The 22,829-nt window shown below is 41.1% G+C and overlaps 1 non-coding gene across 1 annotated transcript; it reads left to right on the forward strand.

Moving 5' to 3' along the window:
* Window positions 1-21,361: 21,361 nt before the first annotated feature.
* Window positions 21,362-21,444, forward strand: Trnav-uac (transfer RNA valine (anticodon UAC)). The gene has a single exon. It is a non-coding gene; the product is annotated as a tRNA-Val (tRNA).
* The last annotated feature ends 1,385 nt before the right edge of the window (window positions 21,445-22,829 follow it).

Below are 22,829 nucleotides of genomic sequence, written 5' to 3' on the forward strand. Positions count from 1 at the left end.
TGGTAAATGAATAAAGTAATTAAAAATTCAGCCAGGTATGGTGGTTTATGCCTGTAATCCCAGCAACTCTGGAGGCTGAGGCGGGAGGATAGCAAGTTTGAGGCCAGGCTCAGCAACTTGGGAAGATCCTGTCTCAAAATAAAAAATAAAAGGGACTGGGGATGTAGCTCAGTGGTAGAGCATTCCTGGGTTTAATCCCCAGTACCAAAAACAAACAAATAAATATTTTAAGAAGAACCTAATTAAAAACTGAATGCCTCCATCACACTAACCATATTTCAAGCACTCAGTGATCATGCTCAGCATAGTAGCCTGCTTTCTGTTGCTTTTTTTCTCATAACTTCTTTTCTTTACAAAGCGCCCATCCTCATGTATTTTGTTAGAGAAATACAAAATGGACTAAGACAGCAGTAGTTGCCAAACCTAAATGTAAATATACTCTATAACTCTGCAATTCCACTCACAGAAGTGAGTATTATGTAAGAACATGATCAAGAATTTTCTTCACTGCCAAATGTGGTACTCATACCTGTAATCTCAGCTATTCAGGAGGCTGAGGCAGGAGCATCGCTTGAAACCAGGAGTTCAAGACCAACCTAGAAAGCTTAAGTGAGACCTGTCTCAAAATAAAAACGAAAAGAGATAGGGTATAATTTAGTGCCCCTGGGTTCAATTCCTAGTACTAGGGAGAAAAAAAAAAAAAAAGATCTTTGAGGATTTATATGTAATAACCTCAAACTGGAAAGAATCCAAATGTCCATCAACATCCTACAGCAGTGAATGGAATTCAAAGAAGTTAGGAAACAACCAAAATGAATCCATGCTGAAGGAAGTCCGAATAATGGTTACCATTAGGCGGGTGCTGATTGGCAGGGGGCTGGAAATATTCCATAGCTCGATCTGGTGGCTGTTTGGAGACAGTGGAAAACGTAAAAACTCTCTGGAGCTACATAGCCATCACCTTCTTAGAGAGGCCTGTCCTTTCCTTTCGGGGAAGTAGCATATCACCTTCCACTCTCCTCATGCCTGACCCTGACTTCTTTTTCTTCATGGTAATCATGACTACCTGTTACCTAGCCCAGGCTGCCATAACACAAAACTATAGGCTGGGTGACTTAAACAACAGATATTTATTTTCTTATAGTTCTGGAGGCTGGAAGTCCCAGATCAAGGTTGCAGCTGATTTGGCGTCTGGTGAGGGCTATTTTCTTGGTTTGCAGAAGCTCACCTTTTCCCCATGTGGTCACATGACCTCTTCCTTTGTGTGCTTGGAGGTGAATGGAACTGTCTGATGTTTCTTCGGTATATTTTGTCAGTGCTGGAGGTAGCAGCCCAGGGTCCTGTGCATACTGTGCACCCTACCACTGAGTCACTTCTCCAGTTCCACGGTGTTTCTTCTTATAAGGGGATTAGTTCTCTCAGATCAGGACCTCATTTTACCTTAATGATTTCCTCTTAGGCCCTATATCCCAATGTAGGCACAGTGGGAGTTAGGGCTTCTTCACTATGTGAATTTGGGGGGTCACAAACATTCACTCCACATGCCTATATTCCCAGCAGCTCTGGAGGCTGAGGCAGGAGGATCCCAAGTTCAAAGTCAGCCTCAGCAACTTAGTGAGGCCCTAAGCAACTTAGCAAGACCTTGTCTCAAAATAAAAAATAAAGTTAAAAAAGGGCTGGAATGTGGCTTAGTGGTTGAGCACCCCTGGCTTCAATCCCTGGTCAAAAAAAAAAAAATTTTTTTTTTCACTCCGTAACACCAACACAGCCTGTGTTTAGTTGTTAATATATTTATCACCCTTCTCCCCAGTTAGCATCTAGTCCCCCTGAGTGCAGAAACTCCATTTTGGCCACTGTGGTATCTCCAGCACCACAGGAGCCTGGCGTGGAGGAGAGCTCGTTGATATTTGAATGAGTGAGAGGTGGATGATAAGCGGGGAGGGGTAGTTGGAGCAGGAGAGAGTTACTAAGCCCAGCATCTGACAAATGGGAACCGGGGTGATAGTCACTGTCATTCTTTAAAACTTAAATTTATTTATTTATTTTGGGGGGTGGGTACTGGGAATTGAACTCAGGGGCACTCAACCCACTGAACCATATCCCCAGCCCTATTTTGTTTGTTTGTTTGTTTAATTTTGTTTTAGATGTTGATAGACCTTTTATTAATTCATTTATTTATATGTGGTGCTGAGAATTGAACCCAGTGCCTCATACATGCTAGGCAAGCGCTCTACCGCTGAGCCACAACCCCAGCCCCCCGAGTCCTTTTTTGTATTTTATTTAGAGACAGGGTCTCACTGAGTTGGTTAGCACCTCACCATTGCTGAGGCTGGCTTTGAACTCACAATCCTCCTGCCTCAGCCTAAGCTGCTGGGATTACAGGTATACACCACCGCACTCAGCTAAAACTTAAATTATTTATTTATTTTTTTTTGGGGGGGGGTGCTGTGGATCGAACCCAGGGCCTTGTGCTTACAAGGCAAGCACTCTACCAACTGAGCTATCTCCCCAGCCCCCTATTTATGTTTTTAAATATTGTTTTAGTTATAGATGGACACAATACCTTTATTTTATTTATTTATTTTTACACGATGCTGAGGGTGGAACCCAGTGCCTCATACATGCTAGATGAGCGCTCTACCACTGAGTCACAACCCAGCCCCTTAAATTTATTTATTTATTTATTTTTTAAATTTCTTTTTCTTAGTTGTAGATGGACACAATATCTTTATTTTTATGTGGCACTGAGGATTGAAACCATTGTCTCACATGTGCTAGGTAAGTGTACGACCACTGAGCTTCAACTCCAACCCCTTAAATTTATTTTTAAATGATATTTTAAAATGCAAAAGAGCACATATTTATGGGGTCACATGTGATGTTCTGGTACATGCATATATTATGCAGTGTTTTGTTTGCTGTTTTTTGTTTTGTGGTACTGGGGATTGAACCCAGGGCCTTGCACATGCTAAGCCAACCCTCTACCACCAAGCTACAACCCCAGCCCTTTGGGTAGTGGTCAAATTAGGCTAAGCATATCTATATCCTGAAACACTTATCTTTTCTTTATGGCAAAGCATTCAAAATTCCTTCTTCTAGCTTCTTTAACCACTTCTTTTTTTATTGAACTCAGGGCCTTAGTGCTTGTGAGGCGAGCACTCTACCAACTGAGCTATCTCCCCAGCCCCTTTAACCACTTCTTAATCATTAGGATACATGGTACCTCAGCCAAAGTTATGGCTGTAAGGAACTTACATTGTGAAAGAGGAGAGATTTTTAATGTGCATTTTAAAAGACAATTCTTAACTTAGTTATCTCTCTGTGGTCAGCATCTTCAATATGGGAGTGTGAAAGTTTAGTACTTGGTTCCAGTCTCGACTTCACCAGCAATTTGCTCACCTCCTGGTGATTTCCGTTCCTCCTATGCACTTTGCCTTCTCAACTGTAAAATAAAGGGCTGCAATTGAACATTTGTCACTGGAAACTGGTGCAACTTGCTTAATGTGCTGTTCTTCTCTCTAGCACTAGGGGGCAATATAACCAGTACATTGGAACACGTTCCGTGAGACACTTGGTGCTATTAGATAAAGGGATTGATACAGAAAGGTTATTGCTCTCTCTCTGCTTTGATTCCAACTGCTCCCCGCAACCTTAAGCTCATAAAGTCTAGCCTGCTACCTATCTAGAAACATGAACTTCCACCAAAGAAAACAGGGCTGGACTGGCCATGAGACCTAGCCTCCATCACTTCTGTATCTGTCGTGGGTAATGGATACAACGGTTGAGGAGACAGCTTACAGCTAATACATTGTCATTGACAAAAAGACCCAGAACTGGGGAAAACTGAGGTGAAGACTGAGATTTTGTTCAGAAGAAAGAAACAATTTATTAGTACTACCTTGCTACAATGTTTCACTGACAGCAGTGTGAGTTGGAAGGTCCAAGAAGGCTGTGTGTAGGCAGGAAGAGCCATGCCCTCTGCTGGGAGACTAACACTGAAGTCCCAGCTCGTCCAATGTTGGGTGACCTTGAGCATGTCACTCCCTTCTGAGTATCAGCTCTGTTCCTATGAAATGAGGAGGGACCTATACCCAGCCACCTCCAGTACCATGACAGGCAGCTCTGACCAGCTGCAGGAGCTTTTCCCACCAAGTCCCCACACACACTACCTCCGAATTCTTTTCAACACAGAAACCAGTAAGAGTTGGCCCATGAGGGGAAGTCTTTTTGCTATCTCTGTGGACCTTCTATGATTTCTGAAGTTGCTTCCAGTATGTTAATGAGGTTATAACAGCAAAGACCCCTCTAAGGTTGACCAACTTCAGCTGGTCCTGGATGATTTGGCATCAATCTTTCTTCTCTTTCTTGTTTTTGCAGTTTCGGGGGCTGAACCCTGGCTGCACCACATCCAGCTGGCATCCATTCTGCAATGTATGTGTACTTTGGGTAGAGATGGAGAAGTTCTCTGCTTTGCACGATTATAGTGGTGGTCAAGGGTTGATGGACATGATGCTCTAGCCCAATGGTTTAGCAAAAAGACTGTTTTCATGGAAAGGTTAGAAGTGAAATTCCAAAGTAATTAAGAGATACTTAACTTTGTCCTTGACCTTTAAAACTCCTTTTGGAGTTTTCAGATATGAGTACAGAACATGATTACATTTAGGCACATAGATTAGATTTTTTTAAAGTAAATGTGGATTAACTCAGACTTTGTTATGAGGTGATATCTCCATCATAAGACATAGTCATCATCCATTTTAAGTTAAGTGTAGGTGAACATGGCCTGATTAATAGTATCATTGACCTAGTAATCAGAAGACCTGGGTTTTAGTCCTGGTTTCACCTTTTACAAGCCAAGAGATTAAACCTCTCAGAGCCTCAGCTTCACCCCACCATCTGTAAAATAGGGGTAATTATACCAACCCTTCTAGCTCAGGTCATGAGGGTCAAATGAGATCATGCCTCTGAAAGTACATTGCATGGGGCGAAATACATCATACAACTCCAAGGAAATGTGATACAGATTTTTTTTTTTTTTTTTTTTTTTTGTACTGGGGATTGAACCCAGGGGCACTTAACCACTGAGCCACATCCCCAAACATTTTTATATTTTATTTAGAGACAGGGGCTTGCTAGGTTGCTTAGGGCCTCATTAAGTTGCTGAGACTGGCTTTGAACTGGAGATCCTCTTGCCTCAGCCTCCCCAACTGCTGGGATGACAGGTGAGCACCCCCGCACCCAGTTGATACAGATTTTTGTAGGGGCCTTTAGGGATATTTGCATCTTAAACTCAGTCAAGGAACTTGAGATTTTTGAGCTCTGATGCATCACTGGTACAATTGTAAATTATTGCAAATTTCTGGAAGTCTATTTAGGTGATATGAATTGAAATGTGCATGTCATATACCCACTAGAGCAGTTAAGAGGTAAAAGGCAGATGATGCCAAATGTTGTGGAGAATTTGAAACAAACTTTCATGTTCTGTTGGTAGGAGCAATGATTTGTACAACCACTCTGGAAAACTGACAGTAGTCACCAAAGCTGATAATATATATGCACCCTATGTCCCCGAGATTCCACTCCTAGGCATGGCCTCAACAGAAGTGTTTACATATGTTCACCAAAAGACATGTCCTAGAGGGTTCACTGCAGCATGCTTTGTAATTCCCCAAACTGGAAGTTGAGAGCCGGATACAGTGGACATGCCTGTCATCCCAGCTACTGAGGCAGGAAGATCATATATTCAAGGCCAGCCTCAGTGATTTAGCAAGATCCTGTCTCAAAATAAAAAGTCGAAAGCGTTCGGAATGTAGCTCAGTAGTATAGCACCTTTAGGTTCACTTCCTAGTACCAAAACAAAACAAAAAACCTGAAAATTGCTGCACAACTCATCAGCAGTAAAATAGATAAATTGGGTAATGTTCTCACCATGCGATTCTATCTTGCAACGGGAATGAAGGAAATCAAATTACTTGCTGCAGCTGGGTAAGGTGCATATATGTAATCCCAGCTACGTGGGAGGCTGAGGCAAGAGAATCACAAATTTGAGGCCAGCCTCAGTTTAGTGAGTAAGTAACTTGGTGAGACCCTAAGTTAAGTGGTAAAGTGCCCCTATGTTCAGTCCCCTGCATCAAAAAGAAAAAAAAAAAGTTATTTTTTATGTAATAAAAGATCTATGAAGCAATTGTGGAGGGCAAATAGTTTAGACTCAACAATGTGCCACTTGGCAATAGTATTGCTGTTGTTTTTTAATACAATTACTTGACTTTCTTTGTTTTTAATTTTCTCTTTGTTGTTGTTATGGTATTTGGAATTAAATCCAGGGCCTCAAACACGTGTGGCAAATGCTCTACTGCTGAGCTCTCTCCAAGCCCTTTTTATTTTTTATTATTCGACAGGGCCTTGCCTCATATTTTTTATTATGAGACAGGGTGGCCTCAAACTTGGGATCCTCCTGCCTCAGCCTCCTGAGTTGCTGGAATCACAAGTGTGTAACACCACTTCCAGCTTTGATTTGCTTTTAATTAGAATTTACATGGCTTATCTTTTTCTAATCCTTTTACTTCTTTGGTAATTTTATTTTATTGAGATAAAATATATACAACATAAAATTTACTACTTTCACCATTTTTAAGGGTGCAATTCAGTGACATTAAGTTCATTCACAGTGTTGGGTAACCATCATCTCTATCCATTTTCAGAATGTTTGTGTGTGTGTGTGATTCCCAAACAGGAACTCTATACCCAATAAACAGTAACCCTTGATTTCTTCTTCCACCAATCCCTCAGAATCACAGATGACCTTGTCTCTTTGTGAATTTGCCTATTTTAGGAACTACAAAAAAGTAGAATCACATAATATTTGTTCTTTTGTGGCTGGCTTATTTCATTTAACATATTTTCAAGGCTTATTTAGTTTGTAGTGTGTCTGAGAATTTGTACCTTTTTTTTCCCCCCGTTGGTACTGGGAATATAACCCAGGGAGACTTTACCACTGAACCACACCCACAGCCCCTTTTATTTTTTATTTTGTGGCAGGGTCTCACTAAGTTGCTTAGGACCTTGCTAAGTTGCTGACGCTGGTCTTGAACTTGTGATCCTTCTGCTTCAGTCTCCCAAATCTCTGGGATTACAGGCATGCACTACTGCTCCAGGATGAGAATTTGTACCTTTCCAAAACTGAATTAGATTCTCTTGTTGCTTACACATTCATTGTTGATGGATAATTGGGTTATTTACACCTTTTGGCTATTTTGAATAATGCTGCTATGAACGTTGCTATATAAGTCCCTGTTTTTGCTTCTTTTGAAATAGATCTAGAAGTGAAATGCATGGATCATACTGTAATTTCACATTTAACTTTTTTTTTTTTTTTTTTTTTTGGCGGTACTAGGAATTGAACCCAGGGACTCATGCATCTTAGGCAAGTGGTCTACTACTGAACTTTTACATCTCCAGCCTTCTGGTTTTTTTATTTTTTTTTGTTTTTGTTTTGTTTTTTGGTGCTGGGGATCGAACCCAGGGTCTTGTGCATGCAAGGCAAGTCCTCTACCAACTGAGCTACATCCCCAGCCCCCTTCTGTGGTTTTTGAGACAGGGTCTCCTTAAGTTGTCCAGGTTCATCTCCAACTTGTGATCCTTTTGCTTCAAACTCCCAAGTAACTGGGATTACAAGCGTGGGCCATCGCGCCTGGCTATGTTTAACTTTTTGAGAAACCGCCAAACTGATTTCCATAGCAGCTGCACCATTTTACATTCATACCAGTAAGGCACAAGATTCAATTTCTCTGCATCCTTGCCAACACTTGTTATTTTGTTTCTTTGATCATGGCCCTTCTAGTGGGTGTGAAGTAATGTCTCATTGTGATTTTGATTTGCAATTTCCTGATGGCTAGTGACTTAGGGAATTGTTTCACTCACTTGAGCTTTGTTATCACCTCTTTCTATAAAATATTTCACATACCAAAAGATATAAAAGATAATATAGGCTAGGCTTGGTGGCGCACGCCTGTAATCCCAGTGGCTTAGGAGGCTGAGGCAGGAGGATCGTGAGTTCAAAGCCAGCCTCAGCAACCCAGCAAGACCCTTCTCTAAATAAAATACAAAATAGGGCTGGGGATGTGGCTCAGTGGCTGAGTGCCCCTGAGCTCAATCCCCAGTACCACCCCCACCAAAAAAAAGATAATATAATAAATATGTGTATTCCTACCACACAGGTTAAAAACTAAAACATCAAGAAACTGGAGTTATATGTAGCTCAATGGAAGAGTGCTCTAACATGTGTGAGACCCTGGTTTGGTTCCCCAGCACTAGCAAAAAAAAAAATTTAAAAAAATGGTGGGGAGATAGCTCGGTCGGTAGAGTGCTTGCCTTGTAAGCACAAGGCCTTGGGTTCAATCCCCAGCACCCCCCCAAAAAAAAAAAAAATGGAGCTGGGATTGGAGATGTGGCTCAGTGGTAGAGTGCTTGCCTAGCATGCATGAGGCCCTGGATTTGATTCCTAGCACAGGAAAAAAAACAAAAACAATTCATGAAGCTTGGGTGGGATAGTGGCATGAAGTCCAAGCTACTTGGAAGCTGAGGCAGGAGGATAAATTGAGGCCAGGAGTTTAAGACCACCCTGGGCAATATGGCAAGATTCTGACTCAAAAAACAAAAGAAAATAAGATAAACAGCTAGGCATGGCAGTGCAGGCCTGTAATCCCAGCAACTTGGGAGGCTGAGGCAGGAGGATTGCAAGTTCAAGGCCATCCTCAGCGATTTAGTGAGGCCCTAAGTAAATTAGTAAGACTGTCTCAAAATTAAAAACTAAAAATTGTTGGCTAAGGGGTAAATCTCCAGTGGGTTCAATCTCCAGTCCCTAAGTAAAGTCGTGGGACTTGTCTTAGAGTTGTGGTTCAGTGGTACAGTGTTTGCCTGGCACGTGTGAGGCCTGGGTTTCATACTCAGCACCACATATAAATAAATAAAATAAAAGATCCATTGACAACTAAAAAAAAATATTTTAAAAAAGTAAATAAATAAATGAACATCTTCCAGACTAAAGAATTCCTGTGGGTCTTTTCAATCCTACCTCCTCCTCCCCAAAGTAAATACTATCCCCAGTTTGATTTTATTCCCATAATAAAACCTTTATACTTTTATTACATCTACATGTATGTCCTAACAAGAAGTGGTATTGTTTTGCACGTTTATACAGCTTGTTTATTTTTTAAATACTTTTTAGATGTTGACAGACCGTTATTTTATTCATTTATTTGTGTGTGGTGTTGAGAATCGAACTCAGGGCCTCACACATGCTAGGCAAGTGCTCTACCACTGAGCCAAAACCCCAGCCCTGACAACTCGTTTAAATGAAATCCTGCATTGTGTATTCTTTACCTTTTTATTCAGCAATTATGAATCAACCGTTACTGCATACAGCTATAGTTCATCCCCTTTCCTGACTCTATGCTACTTCACGGTGAATGTGCCACATCTGTCCACTCTCCTGTTCATGATCATTTATTCCCCAATTTTTAGCCATTGCAAACAATACTCCTCTGAACATTTTTGTACCTGCCTCTTTATTGGCATGAGCAAGAACTTTTTGCAGCTATACAAACGTAAGAGCAGGATTGAGAAGTTGTTGGTGTATGTATCATCAGCTTTAGCAGATACAGGTTGAATATTTGTTATCCAAAATGCTAAAAAAAAAAAAAAAAAAAAAAATGCTTGGGACCAGAAGCATTTTGGATTTTTGTTTTTGTTTTTGTTTTTGTTTTTTTGGAACAACTGCATATACATAATGAGACGTCTTGGGGATTAGATCTGAGTTTAAACACAAAGTTCATTTATATCTTACATAGAAATACCTTATATACAACATGAAGGTAATTTTAGACAATATATTTAGTGCAGTTGTATTTTTTTTTTAGTTGTAGATGGACACAATGACTTTATTTTATTTATTCATTTTTACATGGTGCTGAGGGTCGAAGCCATTGCCTCACATGTGCCAGGTGAGTGCTCTACCACTGAGCCACAACCCCAGACCCAGAGTTGTGTTTTACTGTAACCTGTCAAATGAGGTCAGATATGGAATTTTCCTCTTGTGGCATCATCTCCACACTTAAAAAGTTATGATTCCGCAGCGTTTTGGATTTTGGATTTTCAGATTGAGATGCTCAACTTGTACTGTGAAATTGCTCTCCAAACCCATCACGCCAATTAAAATTATTACATTATATTATAATATTATATTTTTAGTTGTAGATGGACACAATGCCTTTATTTTATTTATTTATTTATATGCGGTGCTGAGGGTCAACCCAGTGCCCCACATGTGGGTTCCACCCTCAGCCCCCAGTGTGCCAACTTACACACTCCCAGGGATGTGAGAATTCCCAAGACCCACGTCACATCAACACTTGCTCTAGAGTGATTTTTGCAACTTTGATGGTTGTGAACTGGATCTTACTGTGATTTTAATGTGCTCTTTCATGTTTTTTGGTACTGGTAAGGGAATTTTATGTTGTCACTGAGTTCTATCCCCAGTTCTTTTTCTTTTGAGACAAGATCTCGCTAAGTCACTGAGGGTCTAAGTTTGCTCAAACTGGTCTTGAACTTGTAATTCTCCTGCCTCAGTTTTTTGAATCGCTGGAATTTCTGGTGTGTGCAACTCTGCTGGGCTTCTTCCTTGTTTCTGAGTGAGGTTCTTTGTGCATTTATTGCCCATTTGGGTTTGCCCTTCTGCGGTTTTGCCCAGTTATGTTCTGCCTACTTTTCTATTGGGTTGCTTTATCCTATGTATTGATACATGCTCTTCATGTATTCCCAATACATGTTGCAAAAATCTTCCCATCTGTGGCTTATGTTCTCCTTTTTAATGATGTCTTTTGTTTAACTGAAGATTTTAAATTTGATTTCTCTCTTTTCCTTCATGATATGACTTCATTAAGAAATCTTTAGGGAGCCTAGTGTGGTGACCTACACATAATCCCAGGTATTCGGGAGGCTGATGTGGGAGGATTACAAGTTCAATGACAGCCTGGGAAAATTAGTGAGACCTTGTCTCAAAATAGAAATTAAAAGGTCAGGCATTGTGGCTCACACCTGTAATCCCTGGGGAAACTGAGGCAGGAGGATTGCAATTTTGAGACCAGCCTGGGAAACTTAGCAAGGCTGTCTCAAAATAAAAAACAAAAAGGGCTGGGGAAATATACCTCCGTGGTACGCACACACAAAACAGAGGAAGATGGGCTGGGGTTTAGCTCAGTGGTAGAGTGTTTGCTTAGCACATGTGAGGCCCTGGGTTCAATCCTTAGCACCATGTATAAAAATAAATAAACAAAATAATGGTATTGTGCTTCTGAGGTGGTATTCGTCTGTAATCCCAGCAGCTGGGGAGGCTGAGGCAGGAGGATTGAGAGTTTAAAGCCAGCCTCAACAACTTAGACCTCGAACAATTTAGCGAGGCCTCAAACAACTCAGCAAGACCCTGTCTCTAAATAAAATACAAAATAGGTTGGGGATGTGGCTCAGTGGCCAGGTACCTCTGAGTTTAATCCCCCCACCTCCCTCCCAAAATGGTACTGTGTCCATCTACAACTAAAAATTTTTAAAAAGAGGAAGATAAAATATCTATCAGGGCTAGAGGTGTAGCTTAGTGGTAGTGTGTGTCCTTCACATGTTAGAGGCCCTTGGATCTGATTCCCAGACACACACACACACACACACACATGCACACAACCCTAAAAAAAAAAAAAAAAAAAAAAAAAAAAAAAACCTTAACACTAAAGTCAAAACAGTGTTTGCTCCTATTTCCTTCCTAACTTTGAGGTTTGAGGTTTTGCCTTTTACATTGAGGACTTCAATCTTCTTGGAATTGATTTTTTTGTCTGTGTTGTGAGGCCCTCCCCCTCCCCCTGGTCCTTCTTTTTTCTATTTGGATAAAAAGTTGTCACTTTCTTAAATGTTCAATAATCGATGATAATTAGTTAATGCCATTCCCCTACTTAAAACCCTCCCGGGGTGCTCCAGTCCACGAGGTAGAGCCCCCATCTCTTTGCTTTGGTCTGTTCAATATTGCAGGAACCTGCTCAACCCCCACCTCACCTCTCACCTGTCTTCTTCAGCCACACGAAGCTTCAGCTCTCAGGGGCTGGGCTCTCTCTTGCCTCTAGCCTTTGCTGGTTTTATTTTCAACCCTGGCAATCCACAGTTCTCCTGGTTTCAGTGAGCACTAGTAACAGGTTGAACAGTGGAACTCTACAAGATAGAATCTGTAGTGATCTCAGTTTTGCAAAAGCGCCTTTGCATATGTAATTTGGTTAAGGATCTTAAAATGAATGCATCCTGGATTATTGCCTGGATGAACCCTGAATCCAATGTCAAGTATCCTCATAAGAGATGGAAGAGGAAAAGACACAGAGAAGGAGACAGCTATGAGAAGACGGGAGCAGAGGTTAGTGATGGAATGAAAAGCTAAGGGACCCCAGCAACCACCAGCAGGAGAGTCACCAGAGATTGGGAGAGTCAAGGACTGATCCTGTCTAGAGTCTTTGGGGAGAATAGGGTCCTGGTAACACTTGCATTTAGATCCTCCAGCCTTTCAGGCTGTAAGAAAATAAAATTCTACTGTTTTATTTATTTATTATTTGTTTATTTTGGTCCTCAGGATTGAACCCAGGGGTGCTTAACTACTGAGCCACATCCCCAGTCCTTTTTAACGTTTTATTTAGAAACAGGGTCTTGTTGAGTTACTTGGGACCTCACTAAGTTGCTGAGGCTGGTTTTGAACTCGCGATCCTCCTGCCTCAGCCTCCTGGGTCGCTGGGATTATAGGCATGTGCCACCACACCCAGCTGTTTTAACCATGGTGTTTGTAATAATGTGTCACTACAACCCTGAGAAAATACTATAGGCAGGAAACGGGAGTAAGGAGCCCAGACTAGAAGACTAGAGAAGACCAGATGGGTCGTGGGATGAAGTGTGTTCAAACCCTCAGCCTGCGGCAGCAGTCCTCTTACTGAGAGGCACGTCACTCTTTTTTTTTTGGTGGGGGGTACCAGGGATTGAAAGGGGCTCTCGACCATTGAGCCACATCCCCAGCCCTATTTTGTATTTTATTTAGAGACAGGGTCTCACTGAGTTGCTTAGGGCCTCACTTTTGCTGAGGCTGGCTTTGAACTTGTGATCCTCCTGCCTCAGCCTCCTGAGCCACTGGGACGACAGGCGTGCACCACTGCGTCCAGCTTGGCATGTCACTCTTCCAGGTCTGGGAAGGTAGACAGTGGTCATGAAGGTGCCAAACTAGAAGGACTCTGGCTCCCAAAGTCCTCCACGGAATGAATGAATCTGATTAAGACACCTCTAGACACCTCACCCGTGGTGGAAAGAGAGAGAAGGGAGTCGAAGGCGGCCCAGGAGCACAAGCCGGTGGGAGGCACATGGCTTTCCCCCAAGGGTTGCAGGCTAATCTTAAAGAGAAGGGCTAACTAAAGCACGGCTACAGGCAAGGTCAAGGGGCAATGGTGCAGTGGTGCAGTGTCGCTGCCAGCAGGCTAAAGGACAATTCCGGGACAGGGCAGTGGGAGGGCTCTGGTGTCTTTTGGTTTCTTTGATCTCTGAGCCACTTTGGCAGGGACAGAGCCTTGGGCACCAACAGGGTCATGTCTGTTTAAACAAAATTAAACACTGGAGGTAAATCATTAACTCGTGGAAGAAACAAACAGGAGTATAAGGCATATTTCCAGCACTAGGACTCCACAGGGATGTTAGGAACTGTTGCTCGTCAGTCATGCCTGCCACTCAAGATTCCCCTGAGCTAGTTTGCAAGCATCTGCACCTTCTATAAGCAAGGCTCAGTGCCGGGTTCTGAAGGAACAGGTGTATAAAGACAATCAGAATCTATCCTCAGCTCAGAGGTGGGGAAAACAGAGCTCACAGGCACTGTAAGCACCCATGTGTCAATCACCTTGCCCACCATGACCTGTCCATCATCTCGTGTAATCCTCATGCTGACCCTCTCAGGAACCTGTACTTCTTAGGCTCCTCGCTCAGAGAAAGAGAGCAATTTGTCCTGGTCACACAGCTTGTCAGTGGTGGAAGACAATAAGCAGGAGGTGGCTTTAGCAAAAAGAGGAAGAGACTGGTAGGTTAGAGGGTGTGTTCAGGAATATATGGGCAGCAAATGTATGGGCCTTCTAAATGACAGGAACAGCAAAGCAATCAGGAGGCAAGGCAGCCAATGTCTCTTTCTGGGACCACATAGCCTCCCAACACTACATTTATTTTTATTCTCCCTTCTACTTAGGGACAGGGAGGTGGGTAAGAATAAGGGCTCTGGCATCAAGTCTAGTGCCAGTCCTGGCTTCACCATTTATTACCTCTGTGACCTCAGGCAAGCCCACTTTCCCTCCACTTCCCCACCTGTAAATTGAGGATACTACAGTCCCCATATAGAAATCAAAGAAGAAAGCATGTGCAAAGCCGTTGGCACAGTGCCTGGCACATAATAAATGCTCAATAAACATGAGTTGTCCTTATCATTCCACAGGTTGGGCAACAACCTCCCCAGCTGTCCCCAGCTCCAGCACTACCCATCAACTTATTAGGACCACAACTCTGATTTCTCCAACCAGTGACTCCAACTGTAGCCTGGGAAAGAGGTGGGCCCTTTCATTCAAACACTGTCTCGGATGTGTGTGGATTAGCTGAAGGAAAACCGGAAACGAGAAGTTGAGCAAACTAGTTAAAAGGTTTCTTTTATAGAAACTTCAACTGCAGGGTCTCGTGATCAGAAAACTGGTTTGCCAACCTTTCTAGATCCCTCCATCATGAACCCTTAGGAGATGGGGCAGGGCCAACAGTCAGCCTAGGGATAGCAAGATGAAGAGGTGGGAAAGGGGCTGGTGAGTTTGAGGCAGATGCTGGCTTAGTATAGGTTGTGGAAGGTGCAGAAGAGGCAGAATAGGTGGTTTGGGGGCCAATCAAGGAAAAGCTTTGCATGTCAAGATTTTGTTTTGGCATGGACTCAAGAGTCAATCATTCATTTAGCAAATATTTATTGTATGTCAACTGTATCTAAGGCATGTTGCCAGGGATTACCTACCTAAGCAAAAGACCTCGTCCTCAAGGAGTGAAATGGTCTCATAGGACAGAACGGGCACACAACGTGATGAGACAGAACAGGAGGGGAGGCCCCAGTCCGCCCATGATGGGGGTCCAGGGAATATGTTAGAAGAGGCGACTACCGAATCTATTTTTGCTTTTGTGGGTTTTGCCTGCCTAGCATCCATTCCCCCTTTCCAAAGGGGAAACAGCCAGTGCAGGTCCATATGGTGGAAGAGACTGACCCAGGATCCCAGTATCAGTTCCCAGCTCCCAAGAAAGGCGGATGAAACTGGTCTAGGTAATCAGCATATTCCATCCTTCTGGCCGTGGTGATTGGCTCAGTGAGGTGTATATCAACCAGGTGTGGCCAATGAGAGTCAAGCCATGACTTGGCCTGGTGAGAGGAAAGAAGGTGTCTTTTCCCAGTGCGTTGGCAGGCTTGGGTGATACGGAGCCTCAAAGAGAGCGGACCAGTGTAGAACTTGGGGGGGGGGAAATGACATCCCAGAAAAAAGGAGAACCTCAAACCCGAGAGACGTGGCTTCTGATACCATCCTTTCAGCCCCTGGGCTTAGTTGTGTCTGGAACCACACACATTTACACTTTTATAGAACCATTAAATCTCCTTTTTTTGCTAAAAGCGTTCTAACTTGGGTTTCTGTCACCATAAGTGAAAGGGTTTCAGTATGTTCCATCTCTTTCCCATCCCAAACTTCCAATTTTTTTAAACAATTCGAATAAATTTCTTCTAAAACACACACACATATGCACACACACACAAATATTTTTGTTTTACAAAAAAAAAAAAAAAAAAAAAAAAAAAGGGAATATCCATAAGATTTCCTTTTCTAATACTAAAAGTTTTATTTTTAACTTTGGTTGCTTTTAGATTTGAGGGGTGGGAGGGTACTGGGGATTGAACTCTAGGGGTACTCAACCACTGAGCCACATCCCCAGCCCTATTTTGTATTTTATTTAGAGACAGGGTCTCACTGAGTTGCTTAGGGCCTCTCGATTGCTGAGACTGGTTTTGAACTCGCGATCCTCCTGCCTCAGCCTCCCGAGCCACAGGGATGATAGGCGTGCACCACCACTGCCCGGCTTGCTTTTGGTTTTATAAGAGTATCATAATGAATAAAATATTTTAGAATCTTAATTTTTTCTGCTTAGTAGTTTATTGCTAATATTTGTATCATTATGATTCATTGAAGTTCATATCTTTTAATTCTTGTATAGTATTTTCTTGAACAGATAACTCAGAGTTCATCCATTTCATTCTTTTGTTTGTGGCCATTTAGGCTATCTCCAAGTTTTTGCTCTTGCGAGGAATTCTTTTAACATATGGAACATGACATATTGCAGTTCTAGTTTTTATTTTGGATGGTGGGATCATGGATGTTTATTATGTTGTTAAAACTAATGAAGTAACTAAATAAAAGCAGATCATACACGGACTAATAATGTGAGTGTACCATGACTAATCTAATTTTATACACTAGAGGTTCAAAGAGAAAAACACTACACATGTTGTGATGCGTAAAGCGACGTGCTAGAACTGTCGCTGTATCCGTCTCTAAAGCAGATTTATACATTCTTGCACATATAGGTCTACTCTATTTTTAACCGCTACAGAGTGTTTCATTAATGGATGTATCATAATTTAAAGTTTAAAAAATGTTTTCTTGGAAAATTTCACACATATACAAAGGAGTGAATGGTATAATGTACTTTCATGAACCTAACACTCAGTTTTAATATTAGCAACATCTGCCCGATCTTGTTTCATCTTTCTTTCATCTGTTCTCCCTTCCCCCATTGTATTATTTTGAAGCAATTTTAGGCTTTTACCTCATTCATCCATAATTTGCTCTCTGTTGCTGGATGCAGACTGTGTGTATTCTCTGGTTTCTACGAACATTGCTACCATGAATGTTCTTGTAAATAAATCTTTGCAGACAGATGTGAGAGATAGTTGTAAAATAAGTTTGAGTGGGCTTGCTTGAATTATGAATTCTAAGATCTGATAAGTTTTGTCAGATAGTCCTTCAAAGGGGATGCCCCACTTTCTGTTCTGCATCATCAATTCTTTGACCTTTTTTTTTTTTTTTTTAAACAGGAGATTGAACCCCCAGAGCTCTTATACCATGGAGCCACATCTCCAGTCCTTTTCGTATTTTATTTTTGAGATAGGGTCTCACCAAATTGCTGAGGCTGGCTTTGAACTCAAGATCCTCCTGCCTCAGCACCCCTGAGCTTCTAGGATTACAGGCATGCGCCACTGCGCTCACCCGGCTTCTTTGGCTTCTTTCAAACTTCTTTCTTATTACTGCTTCAGTTCAGGTTGCTGTTTCTTGATTTTTTTTTTTTCCTTCTATCTTAGATGGAAAGAAAAAAGATGTCTGGAGGAAGAGGAAAAGTAAGAGCAACGGAAGTAAGGCTACTCATGGCCATTCCTGGAGAGGGACTGTCCTCAACTCCTGAGAACCTGGTGGCTGGGGCTTACAAGAGTCTCAAGGCTCCAGCAGACCAGTGCCAGAGAAAGTGGGGCTGTTGTCAGTCAGTACTCCAAACACAAACAAATTAAGCTTACTTGTGGGGTATTTGTTTTCCAAGTCATGGCTGGACTCAGTGTTTACCTGTTGCTAGGAACCATCTGAGTCTAAAAGAGAATGCACAGGAGGCTGGGTACCTCCATTGTATATAATCTCATTGATCTATTAGGTCATTGCAGGTTCTAGGTCTTGGTTTTCTCATCTGTCAAACAAATGACAGCAACAAAAATAATATTATGTGGGATTGGGGTTGTGGCTCAGTGGTAGAGTGCTTGCCTAGCACGTGTGAAGCACTGGGTTCGATTCTCAGCACCACATAAAAGAATAAATAAAGATATCATGTGCATCTACAACTAAAAATATTTTAAAAAATAATAATATTATGTAATGTCTAAAGTGTCTTTCAGCAATAAAATGGGAGGTCTACCTAAATTCTATGTTATATTTAGAAATTACAGTTTTGTCCTCTTCTACCTAGTGAGTTATTTCTTCTAAGTGCCCTCAAACTGAAATGATAAGAAACTTTAAGTATTCATTTATTCATTCACTTAATAATACATCTAGCACTTCTTTATTTTAGGTAGTTTGCTTTGGAATTCTTTGTTCTTTCTTTTGTTTCACAAAAGATATTTTAGTACTAGAGATCTTGAAATGAAACTGTTCAAGACTATTATTTTTAGCAAAATTCATGTTTCTTAATGTACCTCAACCTCAGAGTTTCTTTGGTTTTATGGTGTGTGTGTGTGTATGTGTGTGTGTGTGTGTGTGTGTATGTGTGTGTGTTTCCTACTGCTGATGCAGTTGTCACTAAACTAGGCAGATTTGGGCCGGGGTTGTGGCTCAGTGGCAGAATGCTCACCTGGCATGCATGAGACCCTGGGTTCAATCCTCAGCACCACATAAAAATAAAATAAAGGTATTGTGTCCTCCTACAACTAATAAAAAAAAAAAAAACTCAAAACAAAAAACAACTAGGCAGATTTAATGCTGTGTTTATGAGGAATCTTTTGTTACAGGGATGGATTCAGGTGCTGGATTGCAGCCAGTGCTCTTTCTCTTCTTGTTTTTCTTAGCTTAGCTTGTCTTTGCTCTTCTTTTCACTCACAGTAGCATTTTCTATGTGGTTGAGGAAAATAGCCACAAACAGTTTAATATTTACATAATTCTTACAGTTGGAAAGCCCAAAGCAGAAGATAGATCTTCCTACTAGGTTGCAGTAGATAAAATTTCAAGGAAGGCTTTGATTGGCCCTGCTTTGGTCACATGCTCACCTCTGAACCAATCATTATAGCTAGGGGAGTGGAACACTGAGATTGGCCATTCTGGGTTACATGCTCAACTAGGTTAGAATGCTGAGTTCTGTGATTGACGGCCCCGTGGGCATGGGCAGGAAGGGTTGGTTACCCATGGGAACAGATGCTGAGTCAATAATTCCTGTTCATTACCACCTGCCTTCAAACCGATGTATTCTAGGCATTGTGAATGGAGTGTACATTTCTACATTGTCACCTGAGCTCTTTTCTGTCCTATTAACTCACTTCTGAGCTGAGCCATCATGTCCAATACAGTTGCACAAAACAAGTACTTGTCCTTTATTTCTTTCTAATGTTTTCTCCCAATCCTTTTTTCTTTATCTTCAAATAGAGGTATAATCAGTGTAAAAGCAGCCTGACTTATCTCTTTTTCAAAGGTTTAATGACCCCTCATCCATCATTGGTCTTTCTTGGCCAAATGGGTATGTGATTACATATCTACTTCAATTAAATATTGCATCTAGATACGTGTGCCTCTGGTGAAAGGTGCTGCCCACAAATACAATTATCTCCTATGTATAGTGCAATATTTATATTTCTCAGATCTTGTAGCTTTTTCTTCCTCTACCTCGATAGCCTAGCAGAGACAGATATTGTAACTACTTGTTAAAATCCATATTTACTCTGTCAGATTTCTCTTCTGTCTCTGGAGCCAAAATTGGCCTATAGATATGTTTATTTAGCCCCCCGTAGTAACACAAATCTCTAAAAACTATTGCAAACATTGAAGAACGAGTAGATGCTGCAAATAAATCTGGATTTTGTGCTTCTTTGGAACAAATCAGAATATCTGCGAATCTGGGGCCCACGTTGCCCAGAGCAACCATGTGCTAAAATAGCCCTCTGGACCAGTCAAGTGTTCCCCAGGCCACACTCCCAAAGTTGTTCCCATTCGAAGCCCCAGTCCAGTGCCATGTACCTCCTCATTTGAAAGTTATTTTTGCTTACACCTGGCCCACCTCACTCAGTCACATTCCCTGCCTGGACCCTGGAGCATTGTTTGAGGAGTTTGTGACTCCTGGTTGGGTGGCCATTGCAAATCAGGGACAGGTTGAAGCAAGGTTTAAACCACTGATGGGTTGGGGCCTAGATTGGCCTTCTGCCTTAAGGCTCAAAGTAGACGTGGATTGATGGTGTACTTCAAAGGCGAAACAGAGACTTCTAAGGGTTTTGAAAGAACTGCTGCTACTTGTCAGTATAACAACTATTGTACCTTTCAAGAGAATTATATGATGTTTAAATACAATAAATGAAAGTTTCCAGAAATAGATTTAAACACTGTGGAAGGATTCTAGCATGTCTTAAATTTGAATCACCTTAAAGAAGCAAGATGAGATTCGAAGTCTTAAATTATTTTGTAAAGCAGTTAATGTATACTTATATTTCACTGAAATCTTTTATTGACTTCTTTGTCTGTCTCATACAGTAATAAATGTTTGCAAAAGGAAGGAAATTACTTGAATACAGGCACTGGCTGATCCATTTTTAGATTTACTTCTTACTTTATAATTTTTTGGTAACAGGGGATTGAGCCTGAGGATACTTTACCACTGAGCTACATTCCTAGTCCTTTTTAAATTTTTATTTTGAGACAGGATCTCACTAAGTTGTGGAGGCTGACCTTTAACTTGTGATCCTCCTGCCTCAGCCTCCAACTCTCTGGGATCACAGGCATTTGCTACCATGCCTGGCTTAATTTCTATCTTTAAATATTTAGAAGTTACAAAAATTGTCCAGGAGGATCCGTGTGCCCATTACCTGGCTTCCCCCAACAGTGACATCTTCCATAACTAGAGACCAACTCCTTTTCATCTTCCGATGGCACGTCTTCCTGTGGCACAACTTTATTGGTATTTGATAAAGTTTATTGAATGAATGTGTTTGCATATAGAAAATAAGTGTTATCTATTGATTTAGTATATTAGTTTCTTTATTTTATTATTTTGAGTAGGTAATGTATATAAATGGAGCCAAATTCTGTAAGTACAAAGAATATTCAGGGAAAAGTAGATATCACTTTCTCTCTTTCTTGCCTTCCAGTCACCCAGATAGCTGTTGAGAGACAGTCATTTATTTATTTCTTATGTCTCCTTCCATATGAAATGTTCGCAAACCTTTGTGTGTCTATTTTCTCCCTGCCCACACCCGCCTTTCCGTTATAACCTACCATATGCACATCTTTTTCACTTAGTGGTACATATTGGAGATCATTCCATACAAGTTCATAGAGTTTTCAATTTAAAAATAAATAAATAAATAACATAAGATAAAGGTATTGTGTCTATTTACAACTAAAAAAATAAAAAAATATATAATATTAAATGGATGCACCATAACTTAACTAATCCCCTTTTGATGGGCAATTAGATTGTTTTTGACTTTTATTATTAAAAACAGTCCTGCAGGGGCTGGGGAGATAGCTCAGTTGGTAAAGTGTTTGCCTTACAAGCACAGGGCCCTGGGTTCAATCCCCAGCACTGCAAAAACAAACAAACAAACAAACTGTCCTGCAGTAAATATCCATGTCTTGTTTTTATTGAGCACAAATATACTCTATTTAGGTACTAAAGTTTATATTTATGAATTTGAAATGCCTGGACCTCATACAAATAGGACTTTTGGTCCATAGGCATAGGAGGCTGGGTACGTTCATGGTGTTTATGTAAAACACATTGCATGGTGTATGTGTAAAACACATAGCGGTTTTAAATAGGGTAGACCTTGGTGAGTTTGTGATATATATATCACACACACACACACACACACACACATATATATATATATATATATATATATATACATATATGTGTTATACAATACCCTTATTTTATTTTTAATTAATTAATTTATTTTAAATATTTTTATTAGTTGTTGAAGGACCATTATTTTATTTACTTATTTATATGTGGCACTCAGAATTGAACCCAGTGCCTCACACATGCTGGGCAAGTGCTGTACCTCTGAACCACAACCCCAACCCCTCTTTATTTTATTATTTAGTTTATTTATGTGGTTCTGGGGGTCAAACCCAGTGCCTCATGCATGCTAGGCTCCACCACTGAGCCACAATCCCAGGACAAGTTTGTGAGCTTTGAGTTAAGACAGGGTGCTTTACTACTAAGCTATATCCTTGGCCCTTTTTATTTTTTATTTTGAGACTTGGTGGTGATAAGTTGCTGAGGCTGGCCTTGAACTTGTGATCCTCTTGTTTCAGCCTCCTGAGTTGCTGGGATTAGAGGCATGTGACACCATGCCCAGTCACAAATAGAACTTTGATGGTAGAAAATTTCCTAAAGCTTTGTATGGTGTTTGGCCTGAGTTTGTGAGTTTTGCCAAAGGTCTGGCAACTTCAACTAATGCTAATGCACCTGTTCTCAGTTATTTTCATCTGAACTGTGTCTGATAAGTACAGAAAGGAATATGTTAAATCCAGGATGATTTACTAGGGATGTGCCACACAAGATAATGACAGTACATCACTTCTCCTCACTCCTATCATTTGATCCAATTTGCTGATCCCATCCTTCCCCCTAACTGATGGGTCTTATCTCTTATTTATTTGAAGTTATTTTCTATTTCCCTTTTACTGTCTGCCAGATTCTGGGGTTTGATACCTCCACTTCTAAACAGTTTCATGCTGCTGAGAGATGAATTGTTACCTGTGGTGCCGGCCTATGTCTCATAAACCATCTTTCTTTAAGCAGAGTTTTAACACATCAAAACTAGTTTCTTTTCTGATCCCCATCTGGATTTTTATCCAGTTTTTGAGGGAAGTACCGTTGTTCTTCTCCACATTCAGAATTTATTTTGGTCCCATGAAGCATAGTACTCCTAAGCAGCTGTTAACAAGCGGCTCCAAATGTCTGCA

This window comes from Sciurus carolinensis, chromosome 8 (assembly GCF_902686445.1).
Source record: "Sciurus carolinensis chromosome 8, mSciCar1.2, whole genome shotgun sequence".
Taxonomy (NCBI): Eukaryota; Metazoa; Chordata; class Mammalia; order Rodentia; family Sciuridae; genus Sciurus; species Sciurus carolinensis.